The following is a 7,834-nucleotide window of genomic DNA, read 5'->3' as shown; positions in this document are numbered from 1 at the left end:
TGGACATACCAAGCTCGATGAACAGTTCTGAAGGTATGTATAAGTGCGTGTACCCACCGATCCTTCGGCATTCCTTTGCTTTTCCAATTGATTATGCAATCCTTTATGTGCTCCTCGGGACTTGAATCCCCCCTGTACTTTTCCTTATCATGTGGCCAATCTTAATCCTAGATAAATCTTTCCTTCATGGCTTGTTTGACGCTCGCCCAATCTCTTAGTGTATTGAAATGCGTTCTCCACCATCTTGCCGGAGTTGCCATGAGGTCGATACTTAGATAGGAGATCCTTTGATCCTCTGTTATTTCTCGGTCTACTTTGTCTAAGAAGGTGTCCACTGGTTCAAGGCCATGATACCTCAGGTAGTCAGCTATCTCCATTTCTCCCCAGTTTACTCGGCTTATCATCGCACATCGTCTAGTGGTCAGTTCGTATCCCCCCTACTGCCATGCATCCCATGCAGCTTCTGAACCGGTTTCTGAGCTTTGGATACTTCACCAGCTTACTGATCCTCCAGCCATGGGGTTGATGTAGTCCTCCCTCTTCCCTACTGTGAGCATGTATAGTTGGTCTAACCCTCCTGGCTCATCCCTGTCATCTGTTGGTTCTGTGAACCTAGGTCCTTGGTAGGGGTCTAACGGTTGGATCACCCTTAGCCCATCTGCTTTGAAAATCATCAGTTCCTTCTTCAGGTCTATGACCGCATAGTTCTTGTATGCCCAATCAATCCCCAGGAGTGCCAAGTATGGGTCCTTATCCCCCATGATGTCAATCACCTCAAATTTTGTGTGCATCTTCACCCCTGCCACATCAACCTTTACATTCTCCAATCTCCCAATTGGTAGTATGCAATACTGATTTGCCATTCTTAGTTGAAATGGCGAGTGTTTTACTTGAAGCTTCCCCATTACCTCCCAAGTTTTCCTAGGTAGGATGTTTACATCTGACCCTAAGTCTAACATGGTGTCCCTCATCTGGAATCCTGCCACTTGCGCATTGATTTGGAACTCCTTGCCACTTCTTCTCTTGTTCTATTTCACTCTTCTAGAAGCCTTCTCTGGCAACCCTGCGCATGGTCGTTCCACTTCCTCTTCCTCCATGGATACCGTAGCCTTTAGACTTTTTCTCAACTCCTTCAGCATGCCTTCATCCTCAACAATTTTCAAGAACAGTTTAAACCATTCTCTAATCGGCTGGGTGTGATCAGGCATGTGATCTCATGGTCTTTTATTATCTTTCTCCGTGGTCATCCCTTCGAACAACTTAGCTGCTTCTTGATAGTATTGCTTTTGGTGTTTAGGTTGACACCCCTTATGTGGAGATGTCGCTTTAAGGGTTAAGGGAGGGTCCTTTGTGTAGCGACCCTCCCCTATCTTCTTCCCTCCCTTGGTGACTATATTAATATTGGTTGCAGGGAGGCCGTCATTGGTCCGTGGTTCAGCATTCACCAAGTTGGCCCCTCTCTGTCTGGTCCTTTCTTCCCACTTTGCAATGAGTTCCAGACAGTCCTCCATTGCATGGGTATTAATTCTACATTGTGAGCATCAGGGTCTCCTCGACAACGGAAATTCTCTGGCAACATGCCCTTCCTAGTCGCAGTTGTAACATCTCACAGACCCTCTTCCTCTTGTTCTTCATCCTCGCCCATTTCCTCCTCGTTCCCCTCGGTTTGACTCATTGATCATGAATGTGGATCTATCTAGCCTTTCTGCTAGAGCATCCAGCGCTTGGCACTAATCAGTGTGATGCATTCTTGATGCCCAAAACTCACAGTAGGTGTTAGTGGGGATGTTAGAGTACTTTTGCAAAATAGGGCACATCCGTGGCAGGTTTCCATGTGCCTTGTAGACCTCACAAAATCCTTGATTATTCCTCCCTCGGAAGGCCCCTTGCGCTCCCACCGCCGCAACTCCTGCAGTTGGTGGGGCTCCTGATGACCTCACAACCCCACCTGGATGATTAATCCCTCGCAACCTCGGGAATTCTGTCACGACGTGCCCCTCCACCATGCAGTGGGTGCACCAAACGTTGGGTCTGGCTGGACGCACTGGCTGAAGATCTTTCAGTTTCTCCATCAAGGTCGCGATCTGGTTTTGCAGGCCTAAAATCGATGGATCTTGCAGGCTCACCCCTCCCCTGTACTCATGCAGGTATCCTGCCATAGATTCTATGCGTGATTCTTGTTCCAACACATCCTGGAGGGTTCCTATATTTTGTTGTGTTTGTGGCATTCTGATCAAAGGAAATAATGCCTTAATGAACCTGTCCCGCTGGTGGTTTGGATCCAGAGTATAACTCAACTTGGCAATGGCATCCTTAAACCTTTGCATGAGCTCCCAAGTCGTCTCTCCTTCCCTCTACTTAATTTCCCATAGTTCTGATAGCCCTTGCTGATCCGTCTGCGGTACCTTGAATTCCCACACAAATCCTCTCTTAATATCGTCTACTGTGGGGTTCTGATTCTGTTTCACGCATTTTATAAACCAACGCAGAGCCCTTTCCCTCAACGTGGTTTGGAATTCTACTGCCCTTTCCCTCAATGTGGTTTGGAATTCTACTGCCCTTACATTATCTGGAGTATGACGGGCCCTCCAAATAGCTTCGCATAGATACCAGTGCTGCTCTACATCCTCGTTTCCTCTTCCCGCAAATTCAGGATATCTGGTAAAAGATCCTGCCATACTTATCTAGGTAGGAGCTATTAGCATGAACCCTTTGCTCCCTGGCTGATAGGATCCCTATAATCCTAAATTATTGATATTATTAGTTCATGTTCCACTCCTGATGTTTAACTTGACTCGGTATTTCTCCTGCGCACTATATACCCGCACTGCCTTAGCTAAGATAATAATAAATTCCTCCAGATTGTGATAAAGTACCAGGGGAAGATCAGGGGAAATGCTACCTATGTCTCAGGAGTATTCCTATTGACTCTTAACGGATGCTTCCTCTTCGTTGAATAATCTCCTCATCATGTCGCCCATATCCTCTTTGCTTCCTTCTTCATGCCCATGCAGCCTCTTCTCTTGCAATCTGTCTGTCACAACATGTACTTGCGATACGGCTTCCGCAACCTGCAGGGAAGGTCCGTCCTCATTTCCCTAACTCCTCCATATTCCTTCACCACTCTTGCTTTTCCCAACACCTTCTTCTCCTTCCTCTTTGACTCGGGGTTTTCCCTTCACCGCTCCTACTTGGTGGGGCCCCATCATTTTCCTCCCCAAAGTCTGAATTATCCTCACCTGCCACTTATCTGCTAGCATTGCCTTTCTTTGTGCCCTGACATCTCTTGCTTTCTTCAGTTCTTCGACATCCATCCCTTCAGCAGCATCTCTATCCCTCAACCGGCAACATTCCCCCCTCTACGTCTTCCCCCAGTACTGGGGATTTATGCTGCCATCCCTATAGCGGGCGAAGACAAAAGTCCTTCTTCCACCATAAACATTTTGATCCACGTTGGGACTTCCCTCATAAACTCACCTCTCAGTCTCGAGCTGAACACAGCTTTTGCCTTTGAGAAAGACTGATAACTCTCCATGAAAAACTCAACTATGTATCCCTCCACTGTAGTCCTTATCCAAAAGTCGATTGCTCTAGTCATATCATTATCCAAATGGTGCAATAGGGAGACATCTGACGGAGTCCAGATTTGGTGAGCTATCGCCGATCCACTTGGCTGAGTCTGTCCCTTCAGCCTTCTTAGCTAATTGTACAGGTCCTCTAGGAACTTACACCAGAAAATTTCATATTGATCATTAGTGCCATTAGCATATAAAATTTCCTCGCTTACCTTGCTGATCGGTTGACTTCTACGGGTAGCCTGCTCCACTACAAACTGACCTAATCTATGATTCCACCAATCCCTAATCTCTCTCTTAAATATCCTTCTGAACCAGTTCTTGTACCTTCAGGTCCCAACAACTAAACCATTTGTTGGCTTGTAAGAGTCATCAGGGGTAAGACCCTAGGTTTGGGCGCAGGAGGCCGACAATGTTCTGCTATAGTCTAGGATAACGCCGACATTTTCACCTTACCCTAAAGGGCAAGGATTCTCACCCAAGGTGCGTCGCGACCAAAAGGGAGAAGGGTTCAACATGGAGTCGCAAAAGTCTTAACCAGGTTACATTCGATCACATATATGGACACATTAGATATAACATAGAGGTAACATCATACTAGTGATATCATACAGACTAACGATTACATACAATTGATAAAAAATTCAAAAAATTTAAAGATTCATCATACACAGGGCCCAGATACATAACAAGTCGCAATTGATCTTAGCAGGTCTTTATATTAATCATAACAATCAAACATTACAATATCACTCGGCTTCCGCTGTAAACAACTACATGAAATACCCGGCTCAGTTCCACGGGTTCTGTTTAGCTTCATGGACCATGTCTTCCTGGCTCCTGCAACCTTCCCTCCGTCTGCCGCAACAGGGATCCTTTCACCTTCTCTCAACCTCCCAAATCTAACCCCGCTCCTTTCCTGGTCTTCTCCTTTTATATCCTTCTTTGTTACTTGGACTTCTAGTTCTTCCCCTTAGCTGCTTCTACACCTTCCCACCCCCTTGGCTGCCTTTGCCTTCCGTTGCCACCTTGTTGCAACTCTTGCACAACTACTTGTTCCGCCAACCAACTGTTGCTACCACCCATTTCCTTCTCATCCCTTGGTCAGCCAAAATTGGTCAAAACCTTTTCAAAATTTAAACGAAGGCCCCAACAAATACCATGAATATCGTTAGAGGTCTGGAGCTTTTGGCGAATTCTTGGAACAGGTTACTACAGAATGACTAAGTTGAAAGAACCTCTCAAGGGTTTTCATCATGTGAGAGCAAAAAGAAAGAACAATCATGATGAGTAATCCACAACTGTAGTTGAATGGGAGGAGAAATTGTATTATACATGGAAAGCTAGGTTTCAGGGTCAAGATCCAGTAGATATCATGGCAACTAAAGATAAGTTAGAGGCTGCAACTACTGAAGCCTTAGATCTTTGTCTATGGAAAATAAGAGATGATAAAGATGGATGGAAATATGGTTGTGGAGCCAAGGGTTGTGCCAAGATATTTCATGCAACTGAATTTATGCATAAGCACTTGAGGTTGAAGAATCTAGATCTTATTGTGGAGCTAACATCCAAAGCATGTGAGGAAGTCAATTTTTGGAACTACATGAATGATCTAGATGCACTTGCTGTGATATGGCTACTCGAAATCCTGAGAAGAGAGACAAGGCATGTAGACGTAAGGCTAAGAATTCCTTCTAGTGATGTTATAATGAGTTTTGGTGGCCAAATTGGTGGAGTAAGTTGAGCAAGAGAAGTTTACCATCCTAACCCGTTAAGTCAAATAGAAAATGAAAGAAACATACTAAGGTATAGGAATAAAAGGGATATCGTCACTAAAGATGAAGTCACATCCTTAGAAATACACAAGTCACAAGTCATCCAACAAATCATGGGCCCTATTAACCCTCAAAATGTGTCTCCATTTTGAGGCATTCTTTTCAACGTGATATTTTCATATTCACATATCACAATAGAGATTTAAATGCATAACGATGAATCCATTCACATTTCTAGATCTATTCAAGTCAACATTCTCATCACCACTACATATGCAATTTGAAATATGTTTCAATGTCATGAGAACAAGAAGAAATTTATCATTCCTATGACAGAATTTTCAATAATATTGAAATAAGTCCCATACCTAATCAATGATTATATACAATAATGAGGAAGGATTTGGAACTTTGTCAATTTTTAAACTCCACATTGAATTAAGCCTACAACATTCATACGTGCAACTAATTGTAGGTCCCTATACTACTAGTGTAACCCCTTATTGTTATTAGTACAACCCCCTTATTATATTTTTGTGCCCATGTAGTCCCCATATTGTTATTATTGTGCCCCATAAAAGCCCACTATTGTTATTATTGTGCCCTTACATTATTATTGTTATGTCGGCTCTGATTATATTATGACCCCTTAGACTCCTATATATAGAAAGGAGGTCTTGTCATTTGTATCATCTAAGAATTATTTATTTGTGTAATGTAAAGGAGGTTGCCCCCTCGAAGAGGCTTATTTCTAAGGCGTTGATCTATCTTTTCTATCTTTTTATGAGATGGTTTCATAACAACTAAACCCTCAATCGCGTCTTTTCTGACTTAGAGGTAGATCTAGAAAGCTACAACAACCCTAGATGCTTTACCAACAAAGTACATAATTGTAGCATTGTACATGAAATCAATTGTTCATAAATATAATGTAATCGAGGAGCATTAGGAATACCACTTCGAGTTTGTTTTCGGTATGATCATTACAAACTTGTTGAGGGATATTAAAGAGATTCCATTAATGCAAAACATATTATACTAAATTTGCAGTGTCATTACGGAAATTTGGAGGAAAAAATGGGTCTCAAAATGAAAAATGTACTAACAAAATTAATGTTAAGAGAACCAATAGGATTCAAGATGATGATGTCATCCCTGAGGGTTAATATTTTGGACAGAAAAGAAGAAAACTACATATTTCAATTGTATATTCAACTTATCCCCTTATAGGTTTACTCAAATTTAAAGTGTAGGCACCTGTTGGATCCAGAACTAAATTCCACATCCAATGAGTACCTAATTTTCATAATTCTGAGAACAACTACATCAAAAAAAAATGAAGATACATTTAAAAAAGCTTGTTTTCCACCTACAGGTACCGACTCAAGTGTGTTGAACACATTTTTTAATGTATCTTCAATTTTTTCAGAGTGGGTCTTACCAGAAGTATGCACAGTGGGTATTCATTTGATGTGGAATTTAATTTCGCATCCAATAGTTGTCGACACTTGACATTTGAGTAAACCTATAAGGAGATATGCCAAAAGTACAATTAAAAAAGTAGTTTCCTTTCTTTTTCTCTAAAAATTCATAACTATTATTTTATTATTTTCCTTAGGAAGCCCAACTTTAGGCCTCGAAATTCCCATAATGTGGTGTAATTCATAAAGGGATCTGGTGAATGATATTCCACATTTGTTTTCATCTTCTTTGTGTGGGATTCTACGATGACGAGGGACTCGTACCTATTTCCATTTGTGAATACATCACTCTAGACCTCATAAATGCATATCCAGTAGAGAACATTCTTTCAAATTCTACCAATAGTTATTTAACCAATGACAATTCTACGAGGAAAAGTTAAACCTATTGAATAAACTTAAATACTTGATGCAATATTGCAATAGTATTTTGTTATAGAAGGTTATCATGAGTAGATTGAAATGAAAAAATAGATGAATTCCTTCATAAAATATAGCAAGTGGCAACTAAAAGTATCTCCCTTGATGACATGAACATGTGGCAAGGGAGAAGAAAGCACAATTGGTAATCTCATTCACCATTCATGAAGACAAGTCATAAATTTTGACCCATTGTATCTCTTTTGTCATATTGTAAATATTATTTTTTCATAATTATGAAAATGGGAAAATACCAAGAGTGATGTAGGAATCAAGAAGAATATGATAATTCATGAGGTAGATGAAATTCATAGGGAAGGCAGAGAGTCACCTACCTATTTGTATAAATATACCCTCCAAAGGGCTTTTGACACTTAAGGGGATTTTAACATTTAGGTGGTTGTTAGCACTTAGCTAGCTCTTAACACTATTACTTTTAGTATTTTGAAGATTTATTTGTAGTGAGGCTAGGGACTTATTTGGAATTGGTATGAGAAACTTCCCTTCAACTATTGAATCTTGGTGGACTTGGTACATGTACTTGAAATTCAACATTATCAATGAGAAACTCTCTTCTCTTTGC

At 41.3% G+C, this 7,834-nt stretch overlaps 1 pseudogene; it reads left to right on the top strand.

The window, feature by feature from the left end:
* The first annotated feature begins 3,844 nt into the window (after positions 1 to 3,844).
* Positions 3,845 to 5,502, top strand: LOC149172697 (serrate RNA effector molecule-like; annotated as a pseudogene).
* Positions 5,503 to 7,834: the final 2,332 nt, after the last annotated feature.

This window comes from Pinus tabuliformis, chromosome 4_2 (genome assembly GCF_031772625.1).
Source record: "Pinus tabuliformis cultivar Carrire ecotype Pingquan chromosome 4_2, CPIR1, whole genome shotgun sequence".
NCBI lineage: Eukaryota > Viridiplantae > Streptophyta > Pinopsida > Pinales > Pinaceae > Pinus > Pinus tabuliformis.
The sequence above is the reverse complement of the archived record's forward strand: the minus strand, read 5'-3'. Positions and strand labels throughout refer to the sequence as shown.